At 47.0% G+C, this 14,426-nt stretch overlaps 1 protein-coding gene and 1 long non-coding RNA gene across 3 annotated transcripts in view; one reads left to right on the top strand and one right to left on the bottom strand.

The window, feature by feature from the left end:
• Positions 1 to 14,426, bottom strand: part of ANKH (ANKH inorganic pyrophosphate transport regulator) — a 169,322-nt gene that overhangs the window by 138,247 nt on the left and 16,649 nt on the right. The gene's annotated exons all lie outside the window — the stretch shown is intronic.
• Positions 2,337 to 14,196, top strand: LOC123330562. Of its 2 annotated transcripts, XR_006546571.2 has the most exons (4): positions 2,337 to 2,473; positions 2,987 to 3,129; positions 12,021 to 12,111; positions 14,060 to 14,196. It is a non-coding gene; the product is annotated as an uncharacterized LOC123330562 (long non-coding RNA). The 2 variants fall into 2 exon arrangements; XR_006546572.2 differs by lacking the exons at positions 12,021 to 12,111; positions 14,060 to 14,196 and adding an exon at positions 9,793 to 9,928.

Here is a 14,426-nt window from a genome sequence, read left to right as displayed (position 1 = left end):
AGTGTAAACCATAATGATTTATACTTACATATTGCTAAATGATCACCGCAGTAAGCTTAGTTGATATCCATCACCACATATCGTTACAACCTTTTATCTTGTGATAAGAACTTTTAAGATCTACCCTCTTGGTGACAGGGCTTCCCAGGTGGCTAAGTAGTAAAGAATCCACCTGTCAAGACAGGAGATTCAGGAGACAGGTTTAATCCTTGGGTTGGGAAGATCCCCTGGAGGAGGAAATGGCAATCCACTCCAGTATTCTTGTCTGGAGAATTCCATGGACAGAGGAGCCTGGTGGACTACAGTCCATGGGGTGATAGTCAGATGCGACTGAGCACGCATGCACGTTCTTAGCAACCCTCCAACATACAATACAGTATTATTAACTACAGTGTGACAGTTATTCTAATGACTTAGTTGCTAGCTTTAAGCAAAGGCAAATGCTTTTGAATTTGCTGTATAAGATGGCTTCTGGCAATGACAAATGAGCTGATTTAATAAGTACCGAGTTTTCAGATTTGCTTTCAAATACCACTGACTTGTCAGAGCTCTCTCTGACTCACTAATGACTCCTCGGGCAGCCTCAGAGTCTGTCCCAGAGGAGAAGGTTTGGACACCGAGACAGCCAAGGTGCATCCCAGAAGGTGCCAAGGGCGTCTATGAAACAGATGATGAACGGAAAACAGGGAAGTTCCCATTGAGTGAAGCCCCAGTAAGAAAACCCACAGCTCCTCCAAATCAGTGTGCCTTTTGACAGGCTAATACTTAATTGTGATTTTTTTCCTTCACCCTACAGCACAAGAGATGCAGGCTCAATCCCTGGAGAAGGGCATGGCAACCCACTCCAGTATTCTTGCCTGGAGAAGTCCAAGGACAGAGGAGCCTGGCATGGACAGTCCAAGGGGTCCCAGAGAGTCGGACATGACTGAGTGACCAACACTTTTTCACTTTTGACAGGCTAATAATTATGATTTTTTTCCTTCACCCTACAGCACACGTCTGGAATTGTCCTAAAAGTTTTGAGGGAGAATGTATATGACTGACATGCATAAGGGGACTAATTGTCAAACCACTGCCTTTACATTCTTTAGGGAGAAGTGTTGTATGCACTAAGTTCCTTCAGTCGTGTCTGACTCTTTGCGACCCCATGGACTGTAGCTCACCAGGCTCCTCTGTCCATAGGATTCTCCTGGCAAGAATACTGGAGTAGGTTGATATGCCCTCCTCCAGGGGATCTTCCCTGGAGGGATCTAACCTGCGTCTCTTAGGTCTCCTGCACTGGAAGGCAGGTTCTTTACGACTAGTGCCACCTGGGAAGCCCCATTAGGGAGAAATGTTTAGAGGGATGAAGCCCTAACACACAAGGTTTTTAAAGAAAAAACAGGGCCTCTTCAATCTGGACAAATATTTCAAGTGCCTTCAAATGCCTGAAAGAGGTCCAAGGGAAAATAATTAAAGCATAAAATATTTTCTTTTTAAAAATTTATTTTTAATTGCGGTAAAAATAAACATAAGCTTTACCATTTTAACCACTTTTTTAAAGTGGGAAGTTCAGTGGCATGAAGTGTGTTCACATTATTGTACAAGCATTACTGCCATCCATTTTCAGAATGTTCTTCGCCTTGCAGAACTGAAACTCTGCACTCATCAAACACTAACTTCCCTCCCCCGGCCCCACCCTGCTCTGGCAACCAGTATTCTCCTTCTGTCTCTGATTTTGCCCCCCTAGGTACCTGATGAGTGGAATCATACAGTATTTGATTTTTTGAGACTGGCTTATTTCAGTTTGCGTGATGTCGTCAAGGTTCAACAATACGTGGGCGCTGTGTCTTCTCCAAACCCTAGAGTTCTAGAATTGGGTATCGGTTCTGAAGTTCTAAGGAGTTAGGTTTTGTTTGTTTATTTTTTGTTCTTTTGGTTTTATTTTTAGAAAAATTAAATGGACTAGTGCTTTACAAAAGAATAATAAGAGTTGAGCAATTTCTACCCTAGAAGGTAGTAAAAGGCTAACTAGATCAATGGTTTTATCTAGATAACTAGATAAAATCGGGTGAAGTCCTAGGTAACAGATGCATAGAAGGCTATATCTTGTGAGGAAATTTACAGTGTTTGCTCTTTTAAAGGTAGATTTGGTAAAAAAGAGTTGGGAGCGGGGGTTCTTTGTAATACTGATCTCACCTGAGACTGCTTTGAGGCTGGGAGTGGGGTTTCCTACCCAGCTGACGGCCTTGCCAATCAATTCCCACCTGTCATCTGGAGATGGCTGGTGTGTTTTCAGGCGCAGTGAAGCACACTGAAAGCTCAGCTCACCAGCAGATCTGAAGGCCAAGGACAGAGACCAGCTCTGACCAAGCACCACCCCCAAGGAGGCTGGCCTGCAGGGGCCACACCAGTCCAGCGGTCTCCTTCCGAGCCCTGGGACCGGCTAGTTGTTCAGGCTTGGCCAGCGTGGTTGGGCCGAGAGGACACGCAGGTAGGTGAGCCTTGCCTAGTTCTTTCTAGGGAACGAGCTCTGTCTCACTCTGCTTGTGTGTGTTAGTCGCTCAGTCACATCCAGCTCTTTGTAACCCCATGGACTGCAGTCCCCCCAGGCTCCTCTGTCAATGGGATTCTCCAGGCAAGAACACTGGAGTGGGTAGCCATTCCCTTCTCCAGGGGTTCTTCCCGACCTGGGGATTGAACCTGGGTCTCCTGCATTGCAGGCAGACTCTTTACCATCTAAGCCACCGGGGAAGCCCGTCTCACTCTGCATATGCAGAGAAAGGACTGAGTTGACCATCCAGGTGGCCTACTGAGCCTTTAGTTTGCAGCATCCTGAAAAAACACTAGCTAAGTTTCTTGGGCAGAACTCGAATTTGCTGGCAGGCACAGGGAATGGGAATTTTCTTCAGTCTCCCAAGCCCCCTCTGTTCACTAAGTGCTCGTGAGCCATGACTGAACAGCCACGTCACTGGTAGATGACGGTTTTCCGTCCCTTTTCTTTCAGTAACAGTGCCTAGAGCAGGATGTTCTGGACATGCAACGCAGAACACATGAAGATGCCTAGAGAGAAAAATCTGTCCTTCCCACCACCTCCTCCGTTCTCATGTGGTTCCGCTGCAGGACAGCAGAGTCTTAGGGAGCTTCATGGTAAGGGGCCACTGAGCAGTGGCCAGAGCGCTGGGTGATTAGAACACCTTGAGGACGGTAACTACCTGCCCTGAGGTGGTGGGAGCCCATCTCCTGGGCCATTCAGCTCCCCAACTGTGTCCTCTGATTCTCATTTCTCTATAACACTGCTGTTCAGTCCCTAAGTCATGTCTGACTCTTTGTGACCCCATGGACTGCAGCACGCCAGGCCTCCCTGTCCATCACCAAGTCTTGGATGGCATCATGGACTCAATGGACATGAGTTTGAGTAAACTCTGGGAGTTGGTGATGGACAGGGAGCCCTGGTGTGTTGTAGTCCATGGGGTTGCAAAGAGTTGGACACGACTGAGTGACTGAACTGAATTGAATGTGACCTTTTTGTAATGGGACAATGGCACAATGCTTTTCTCTCCCTCTGTGAATCCACAGAGTGGGGGGGTGAAGGGCAAAGAACAGGGTGTTCTTGCATCATCCCCACTACTCTGGGCTGCAGTCAAGTTCACACTCACCACAGAGCAAACAAGCCCCTTGGCTGCAGAGCAGAACAACTTCAGTAGCCAGGCCGTTGGGTCTGTCTTCCTCTGCCCCACGCCTTTCTTCCCCTGAATTCAGGTATAACCTACAGCCTTTTGAAATTTTTTAATATCCCCAAGGTTGGCAGTCTTGGGATAACTCTAATGTCTTGTGTTTCTCTTTGTAGTCCATTCTTTCTCCTCACAACAGGCTCACTTACTTCCTAAATACCCAATTGTGTTTCACTTGCCAAGTTTCCCTGACCTTTCTTTGGGCCCAGCGTTGTTTCTAGTTGCTGCTGCTGCTTCAGTCGTGTCCAACTCTGTGCGACCCCATAGATGGCAGCCCACCAGGCTCCCCCGTCCCTGGGATTCTCCAGGCAAGAACACTGGAGTGGGTTGCCATTTCCTTCTCCAATGCATGAAAGTGAAAAGTGAAAGTGAAGTCGCTCAGTCCTGTCCGACTCTTCGTGACCCCATGGACTGCAGCCCACCAGGCCCCTCCTTCCATGGGATTTTCCAGGCAAGAGTACTGGAGTGGGGTGCCATTGCCTTCTCCTGTTTCTAACTACATGTACTATTTCAGCGTTTTTGCCAACCTTCCTGACTATCAGCTCAAATGCAGCTGTCAAACTTTAATTTAGAAGATGGCCTCAACCTAAAGGAAGACCTGGATGCTGGGACTTCCCTGGTGGTCCAGCGGTTAAGACTTCACTTTCCAGTGTAGGGGTGTGTGTGTTCGATCCCTGGTTGGGAAGCTAGAATCCCACATGGCTCGGGGGAAAAAAAAACCAGAACATAAAACAGAAGCAATGTTGTAACAAAATCAATAAAGACTTTAAAAATGGCCCATGTGAAAAAAAAATCTTAAAAAAAAAAGACAGGAAAGCTATTTTGATCTCGACTGTAGCTTCTAAGGGCTTCCCTTGTAGCTTCTAACTCTCCAGGCTTGTCCTCACTTTGGTGAGTTTTCACTGTGGCTGTTTAGATTCTACTAAAGGGTGACTTCCTTGGCAGCTCAGTGGTAAAGAACCCACCTGCAATGCAGGAGCCCTAGGAGACGTGGGTTCGATCCCTGGGTTGGGAAGATCCCCTGGAGGAAGGCATGGCAAGCCACTCCAGTATCCTTGCCCGGAGAATCCCGTGGACAGAGGAGTCTGGCGGGCTACGGTCCATAGAGTCACAGAGTTGGACATGACTAAAGCAGCTTAGCAGGCACGCACCACACCCAAGGGGTTGTAGCTGTAACTCGGAGATCTGGGGACACAGAGGAAGTCAGAGATGACTTTATATTTGCCAGGCCACCTGGACTCAGATGTGCCCAGTCCACCGTGTAACGTTCTGCTTCGCCATGGTCCAGCTTGAAGAGCAGGCAGATTAGGACTTGTTCATCGGCACAGTCTCCAGACTTTAAGGATTTTTCGTGTTTGCTTTGAATGTGAGTTATTTCTGTCTTTCTTGGCGCCCGGCCCCCAGTCTTTCCTTTGTGTATAACAAGCTCTTTGTCTGGGTCCGAGAATTCTGGTGCTTCTAGGACTGTCTTCCAGGGAGGACTGGAGCCGCTGGCTTGGTATCAATTTTCTACTTAAAAATGCTTCCCTCGGGGGAGAAATGACTTAGCAACCTATCATATTATCAACCTCTTCCTGCTCTTCTATTCCTGTTTAGCTCAGCAGGCGAGGGGAACACAAACCTTTCTTTACAGCTGAACTTTCAGGGAGGACTTTAATAAGATATCTGATCATTTAGCATTCAGATGAATGGTGCTGACAGAAACGTGCCTTCCAATAAATCTTCCATTTGGTTTATTTTGGCAAAGAACAAAAATGTAGTATCGTTTTACCTGCTTATGTAATTAGTGAATCTGGTGAGAGTCTAGTTTGGGCAGATAAATGAGCCTAGAGCTGTCTGTCTACCCTCTATACTGCACCTCAAGCCACTACCCTGAGGTTTAAAGCAGTGGTCCCCAACCTTTTTGGCACCTGGGACTGGTTTCATGGAAGACAATTTTCCATGGATGGTGGGGGGCGGGAGGAGAAGATTTGGGGATAATTCAAGCACATGACATGTCCTGTGCACTTTATTTCTATTATTATTACAGCAACGCCACCTCAGATCATCAGTCATTAGATCCTAGAGGTTGGGGACCCCTGGTTTAAAGGTTTTGCTGCTGGTAGAAGAAAATAGGATGGCTTTGGTTCTTTTTACATTTTCTGGTTTCATTAAGAAAGGACAAGGACAAGAAGGCAATATCAAGTGATCAAAAAAAATGAGTGTGTGTGTGTGTGTGTGTGTGTTTAGGTGCCAGAGTCCAGGAGGTCCTCATAAGACTTGAGTACCTGCTGCTTTTATCACACAGGGCCACACACTTAGGAGCTTCCCTGGTGGCTCAGTGGTAAAAAGAAAAAAAAAACCCAACCTTTAAAGCAGGAGCTGCAGAAGATTCAGGTTCAACCCCTTCCCAGGGAAGGAGAGATCCCCTGAATAAGGGCATGGCAACCAACATCAGTATTCTTGCCTGGAGAATCCTACAGACAGAGGAGCCTGGTGGGCTAAAGTCCATGGGGCCGAAAAGAGTCAGACATGACTAAAGCGACCTGGCACCCCCACGCACGCACACATGCCACAAACTTACAGGGTCTTCTGAATCCCCTACACAAAGAGCTGGGTTGACAATGACTCGAAAGGAATTTTTTGTTTTGGCCCTAGGAGAAGCAAGACAGGGTTGCCCAAGTTCCCCTGGGATTCCAGTCCACCAAGGGAACCAGACAGAGCCCAACTGGACTCTCCCCACACTGGGCTCTTTGGGGGTCCCTTTAATGCCCAATGACACTGGCCAATGGCCAAAGGTGCAAGGGGACCAAAGGTAACAGATCAATCCTGGTGCTGCAAACTGGACACAGAAAAATCTCCTTGTGGGCTTTTCACCATCTAAGAGAGCCCAGTAAAACAAATTCTAACCTTGTGAGTTGTTGCTGAGTCACTAAGTCATGTCTGACTCTTTCATTACTTCATGGAATGTAGCCCGCCAAGCTCCTCTGTCCATGGGATTCTCCAGGCAAGGATACTGGAGTGGGTTGCCGTGCCCTCATCCAGGGGATCTTCCCGACCCAGGGATAGAACCTGCATCTCCTGCACTGGCAGGCTGGTTCTTAACTGCCTGAGCCAAGGGAAGCCCAACCTTTGAGTATCTTTTGGTAAATCATGTTTTTAGCACCATGTCAAACTGCCAGGAAGTGGCTATGATTCTTAAAGTTTACAGACTGTTACCAAGGTGTCCAAGAAAACTATTTCCATGAGTCAAGGGTTTAAGAAGGCATTCCTATCGTTTACATGGATTCAGTGTAACCGTCTGTGGAGTTTGGACTCTGATATGAAGCGGGTAAGATTTATTTAATAACCACTTCCAAGTGCTTTTTAGTCATTCAGCCTTCCAGGGGATTTCTTTGGCAGTTATTTCCTATGTGGGCAACGGAATGGGAGTTCAAGAGGAAATGAAAAGTCATGGCTAAGCAACTGATTATTGTTTCCTGGGCTGTTTCTATGAGAGACCGAGTCTCCTTCATCCAGCACAACTCGTCTGAGAGAAAGCACGCATACGTGACACACAACGAAATGGTCTAAGAATAAACTTCAAGTTCAGGGCTTTTCAAACTTGCAGATTGTCCTGTAAGATGAAGGGCTTCGCCTCAAAATCAGCGTGTTGTTCTCAGGAGAGGAAGCAGCTGATAAATCACGAAAAGCACAGTGTTCGTTGACAAGAGCTAAACCTTTATTATCTCCATTGATACTTGCGGGGGGGCGGGTGCGGGGAGAAAGAGAGGTCAAAGTAGGCACCCCAAAATGAGTGATGACATGGCCAGTAAAGAAGACAGAGATGACTGAGGGGAAAATGAGTTGTTCCTGGTCTTGAAATGCAGTCTTTGCTGCAGAAGCGGTGCCTCGGTGCTCCGGATAACAGCTGTGTATAAAGAGGCCCTGAGGGCAGAAGAAAGGAAGGTACCCTGTCTTCCTGCAGGACCTGAGGCTTCAGCCAAGAGAAGCAGCCAGCTCCTGGTGCTGCTAAGCGAACAAAAGGGTCATCATCAGGAAGGATGGTGTCTGTCCAGGGCTTCATCTGTGCTCCCGGGGAGCAGCCCTACCCGGGGCTGATGCTGTCACGTTAGCTGTCCTCTGGGTCCCCAACAACCGCCAGGGCAACATCAGCCAAGGACAACCTTACTGCTCAGGCTGACCGAGCACAGGGGTTGGTGGAGGGACAGGTGCCGTTTGTCCTGTGCCTGCAGACAGGGACCCAGCCTCTCTGACAAGCTGAGGATGGACAGCATGGGAGGACCATGTGTTTCTAGATAACCACAGCTCATTAGGAGATCCCACAAAAACTACAATGGAAAAATTCAGTAAGGATGCTCAGTTTGCTTTTTTTTTTTTAATGGGACACTCTGTTCTTTGATGATGAGAAACTTCAAATGTCACGACTGCACCTTTCCGTGATAAAGCAAGAGTGATTGTTAGGAAGCAGATGACATCTCATTACGAGGAAAGGTAAGGGATAAATTATTTTTTATGATCTATTGAAAGGAAAAGAGTGTTTCATCTCCCTCTACCCTCCCCAGCATCTCACCCCCTTTCTCGCTAAAAACAAACAGAAAAACTACAAAATGCAAACACATCTCAGAGGAGATAAAAGAAGAAAAAATGCTTCCAAGCTTAGGAGCTGTCCACCCTTAAAAGGGACAGCAGCACATGCATAAAACAGTTCTCTTTATATTTTGGGAAACCACACTGACATGCAGACTGGAGGGGCGGGCAGTCACTAGGGATTAATTGTACTGTTCTCATCCAGTCTGGGTTGCACGCTTTGTTTTTGAAGTCCTACCATCAGCTTTATGGGAAATCCATGCTTTGCTTTCTAAGGTTTCTGTTCTGTGCTGTTTCTCTCCTCTTTTAAAATTAGCTCCATCCCATTAAAAAGAAAATCGAGCTTATTTCAAACAACCTGTAAATATTTTACATCAGGCTAAGGGCAACCTCAAATGACAGAAAATGAATAGAATGTTGCCGAGGTTATGTACTTGATGATTTAATAACCTCAAAAGGGAAATAAATGCAAACAAGTACATGTCATATCACAGGTAAAAGAGAACAGAGTTTAGTTTACCAAACAGTGCTGTGTTTTAAAAACATACCACTCTTATTTCCACAGTTTTCCCTTTGGACTAGGACCTCAACCTCAGTTGCTAAGGAACTGCATATACTGGAGATCAGATTTCTTCTTTATAAACTTGATGCAGTGGTTAAGTCCCAAATGCATTTTGTCTCTTGCCGTCTCATTTAGATTTTTGGGAGGAAAGCATTCAAGTTCTATTCCTGATCACATTTTCTCCCTCTGTGTAATGGTAAATGATGTAACAAAATCATGATGTAACAAAATCAGAATCCCTTCTGAGTAGGAAATGGCAACCCCTGCCAGTATTCTTGCCTGGCGCATTCCATGGACAGAGGAGCCTGGTGGGCTACATACAGTCCATGGGGTCGCAAAGAGATGGACAAGACTGAGCACACGTAGCAAGGGACTTTCCCTTCCTACAGCATTAAATAGAGAGAGAGCTTATAAACTATGATTACTAAACTTTATTTGTACAGAAATTTTTGCAGGTTATGAGGCTAAATGTTGTGAAAGATTGAAGGTGGGAGGAGAAGGGGATGACAGAGGATGAGATGGTTGGATGGCATCACCGACTCAATGGACATGAGTGTGGGTAAACTCCGGGAGTTGGTGATGGACAGGGAGGCCAGGCGTGCTGCAGCCCATGGTGTCGCAGAGTCGGACACGACTCAGCGACTGAACTGAAGGCTAAATGTTGGATAGATAGAGGTAGGGAAGGCAAGCTTAATAGCAACAGTGTTTGGTAGCTATCAGATGACTATTATTCCAGTGTTATTCTGTTCCGATCCCAGGTTAAAACATGTAATGTTGCCATTGCATGACATATAATATGGCATATTCAGAGTGTTTTGGTTTGGCCATAGCCCACTCTGATGACCCAAAAAGTGCAGAATGCTCTTTCTTAGGAGACAATAGCTAATATAATAATGCTGTTCTTCACCTCTGGATCTTCTCAGTCTAATTCTCACCATGGTTGTGCAGGGTGATTCCTCTGCCCTGGATGAAGACAGCTGTCAATCAAACAAGATCCCTGAGCACTGAGATATTGCTCTAACGTCACCTGCCTGTGCATTGCTAATGAGAAGCTGGCCTTTGTGGACTCCCAGGGTTGAGGGTTGGAAGTGGACTGGGGGTTCCCCGGGCACCCTCCCCCACCTCCCTGGGACGATGAGCCTTTGTATGGTTAAGACCGTCTCCACATCAGGGGGCACCCCAGTGGTCACAAATCACCCCCCTTCCCCTTGGGCTGAAATCACCTCCCCAATAAGGCATTGTTCTGTATGTTTTATTTCACCAGAAAAGGATTTCTCACCCAAACACAAGAATAACTGTTTATCAAGGTACTCAATCTTCCAGTCATCTACTTAAGACCGGCTGACAAGCCCAAATATCAAGTCTGTGCTGTTAGTAATTCCCTCCAGATTCATCACTGTTTCAGCTGCTTCCTGGCTGGGAGAGGAGGGAGGCCACCCTGGTTGCACACTGAGATGCCAGCCCCATCAACCCTGAACAAATCGCAAGTGTCATATGGCTTATGTTTTCAGGAAGGGGGTTCACTGCACCCAGTTATCTCACTTGTGCCCTTCTGAAAGCTGTAGGAAGGGGAGCCTGGAGCAGATAAAGTAGGTAGGTGACATCACTCGCCCTTGGGGGTTCATGGGGGGATAGGGACACAGACATGTAACCATGGAGACGCTGTGGATGGTGGAGATGGACCAGGTGCAGAGGGCAGCAGAGCCTGGAGGCCCCAGGAAGGGTAGAACGAAGGCTGCTCGCTTCTGGAGCTGGCTGCCATGAAAAGGCAAGAAACTCAGCTGGGGAAACTAATCTGAAATTAATGAATGCTTGGAAAGAAAAAAAAATCTTAAAAAAGAAAGAGAGAGAGAGACATGATTTATGAAAAGGTGCTGAAAAGCAAGGAAACTGCAGTCTTCCAGAAGGTATAGCGAATGAGAGCCCAGGAAGCCCACATGGAGTGGTTTTTTATTTTTTCTTCACTTGATTAGATTTGAAGACAGAGATACTCTGCAGCATAGATAAGGGAAAGGACCAGGAGGCACTCACATTCAGAGGAGAGAGGGAGGGGCAGAAGGAGACTGCGTTTGGGGAAGGTAGAGCTGCAGGCAGGGATGCTGAAGGACAGAGCAGTGAATAAACAGGGTGGAGCCAGCAAGTGGCTCTGACCTGCTAAGCCTGGGCCGTGACCCCACTTCAGTGCTGGAGTGGAAGCACGCATCCTCTTCCTGAGGACAGAGCAGACCCTCGAACAGGAAGAAGAGGAGGCTTAGTCCAGGGAGATGCACAAGGAAGGAAGGCGGTCCTCTAGCGGTGGTCTGCTGACCTGAGCATAGATCCCCAACTCCCAGGAGCTCCCTACAGCTCATGCCAATTTCTGTAATGCCAAGACTGGACTCTGTACTCCTCCATGCTCAAGGGGACCCCTGTGAAGAAGCACAGAAGGAAGATGTGGCTCCCCTCGGAGAGGGGAGGCAATGAGGGCTGGGGACCACTGGGATCTCATGTCCAGGTTCATCTTCCACAGCCATCCCCTGCTGATGGTTTCACATTCTCCCAAAAAGGGTCACCCAACGTGCCCGTGGGTTGTGCCACACCTATTGCATTCAATGAGAATATATTTTATAAACTGTGAAATGCTCTCCAAATGTGAAGTGTGCGCCAGGCAAGGGAAAGGGTGATGTTCATTTTGTTGCATGAAAATTGAGACACCCCCCCGCCTAAGTTTGGGGGAGAATGGATACATGTATATGTATGGCTGAGTCACTTCACCGTTCACCTGGAGCTATCACAACATGGTTAACTGGCTACACCCCCATACAAAATGTTTTTGGCGTTAAAAGAAAGAGAGCTGCTCATGTGATTTTCACCCTTTCTTTTGTTGATGTTGTGTACCACACTGGTTGATGTGCAAGTGATAAACCACCCTCATAATCCTGGAATAAATCCAACTGGATCATGAAAAAAACAAAAAAAAACCAACAAAAAGAAAAAGTGAGTCCCCCTCAATCTGAGTTCCCTTGCTGAGTTGATGATTAATCTCTCTAACCAAAATTTGATTCCCTTCCTTGTCCCCTCCGACCTCAACCCCTTTCTTGTCCCCTCCAACCTTAATCCTGGGCTAACTGAACACTCATTGAGCAGAGTCAGAAGACTAAAATTGCTGCTGTTAACAGATTATAATGCTATTGTAGATATAATCATTAACATACGGACTCAGGTGGCTTCTCCAGAGCAAGATAAGCTAACAGACCCCCCAAGCCATGGAATGCCTGGCCAGAGAAGGTAAGGGGGTGGGGAACATCCAGAACCCCTAAAACTACAATGAAGCAATGGCAGGAGATATCACGAGAAGATGGTTAACCCCAGCTTCTTGGTTCTTCCCCTTTAAAAACAGCCCCAGCTCAGAGACCAAGTGGCAGTGCATCTGAGGCTGTCTCCCGCTCCCTTGCCCGATGCCCTGCAATAAACCCTAACTTTGCTGCAAACACCTGCTCTCAGAGCTTGGCTTTCTGTGCTGCAGGCACACCAGTCCTTGCTGATTTACAGCATCCTGAGAAAAGCCTATCCATTTCTGCTGAACTTAAAGAAAAAAAAACTGGGTTGAATATTTGTTTCACACCCCCCTTTTAATTTAAGGTATTTATAATAACCCTGGCTGACTCTTAGAAAAAGAAAGAAACAAATGTATTTGGATACATATATATATGTACACACACACATAGAGCTTCCCTCATGGCTTAGATGGTAAAGAATCTGCCAGCAATGCAGGAGACCTGGGTTCGATTCCTGGTTGGGGAAGATCCCCTGGAGAAGGGAATGGCGACCCACTCCAGTATTCTTGCCTGGAGAATTCCATGGACAGAGGAGCCTGGTGGGCTACAGTCCAGAGGGGCGCAAACAGTCAGGCACAACTGAGCTACTAACACATACATACACACATATACACACACACAGGCTTCCCTTGTAGATCAGTTGGTAAAGAAGCTGCCTGCAATGCAGGAGACCTGGGTTTGATTCCTGGGTCAGGAAGATCCCCTGGAGAAAGGAACTGCTACCCACTCCAGTATTCTTGCCTGGAGAATCCCATGGACAGAGGAGCCTGGTAGGTTCCCAATCCATGGAGTCACAAGAGTTGGATACAACCACACCACCACCACCACACACACACATTAGAGGTATTTCTTTTACAATATGGATATGGTCCAATTATAGAAAATATTTTTACTTCCCCCAAGTCTCATTTCAGTTCTGTGCTTCCTAGTGGCTTATTGGTGTCTTACTATTAAGTGCTGCTTTTTGACTATTTTTCAAGAGCATATTAATTGCAATGAAGGCACAGGTAAGCCTACCTCAATAGACATATATCATAGTTGTTTTAAAATTCTATTCTCACTAGAAAACTTAGTGATAACACACTTAATTAGAATTCAAATGCCACTTACAGACTAATTACAGAAAAGGAACCATGATACGGGAGTGGCAGGGCCCTTGAAAATTAGCCAGGCACCTAGGATGATTGAGGGCATGCTCAGCCTCTCAGTTGTGTCCGGCTCTTTTACGACCACATGGACTATAGCCTGACGGGCTCTTGTGTCCATTGGATTATCCTGTAAGAACAGTGGAGTGGTTGCTGCTGCTGCTGCTGCTGCTGCTAAGCCGCTTCAGTCGTGTCCGACTCTGTGCGACCTCAGAGACGGCAGCCCACCAGGCTCCCCCGTCCCTGGGATTCTCTAGGCAAGAACACTGGAGTGGGTTGCCATTTCCTTCTCCAATGCATGAAAGTGAAAAGTGAAAGTGAAGCCGCTCAGTCGTGTCCTACTCCTAGCAACCCCATGGACTGCGGCCTACAAGGCTCCTCCGTCCATGGTCAGGTCACGATAAATTAGAGAGCAGGGAGGATGAATTCTGAAGTCCAGGGAGCTACTGATTGTGACCAGCAAAACAAGTATGTCTCTAGCCATAAAGAAATCAGAGTTATTTTCCATATGAAAACATTTAAAATTGCCTTCCCCGTCCCACTAGCAGGGGAGGCTCACCACTGCAGGCTTCAGATGCCTCCAGGTTACAGGCAGTGGTTTCCCACAGAAGTGGATGAAGGCACGTGACCTTCATCTTATCCCCACCCCCACCCCCACCCCGGCTGCCCTGGGTCCCCAGTTCCAGCAGGAAGTAGGGGTCCCACAGCAGTCTACAGGGGTGTCCAGCCTCACACTCTCCGTTTCTCCCACAGTCCATCCAGGAGAATCTGCCCAGTCCCGCCTGTTAATTCCACTCCAGGAAATCTGTTTCACATCTCTTCCAAGTCTTGTCAAGTCATCCTCCAAGGACTGTCTGACACTCCCGTTTATGAGTTCTCAAATGACCACGATCACAGCTAATGAGGCACGCGATGGAGAAGACATTCTGATTTTAAATTCACCCAGTCTCAAAGGCCCAGGGACCCATCTCTCCCCCTCCCAACTGCCAGCACCTTCCCTACGTTTTACGAAGCCAACTGTTTGTAAAGTTAATTAAGATAAATAATATTTTTCAGCACCACTGCTTTCCCCAAATGCTACTATTCTAACAGCATGATTTTCTACTACTCTTTGGTGCAA

Source organism: Bubalus bubalis, chromosome 19 (assembly GCF_019923935.1).
Source record: "Bubalus bubalis isolate 160015118507 breed Murrah chromosome 19, NDDB_SH_1, whole genome shotgun sequence".
In the NCBI taxonomy this organism is placed as follows: Eukaryota; Metazoa; Chordata; class Mammalia; order Artiodactyla; family Bovidae; genus Bubalus; species Bubalus bubalis.
Note: the sequence above shows the minus strand (reverse complement) of the source record. Positions and strands in the feature narration are given on the sequence as shown.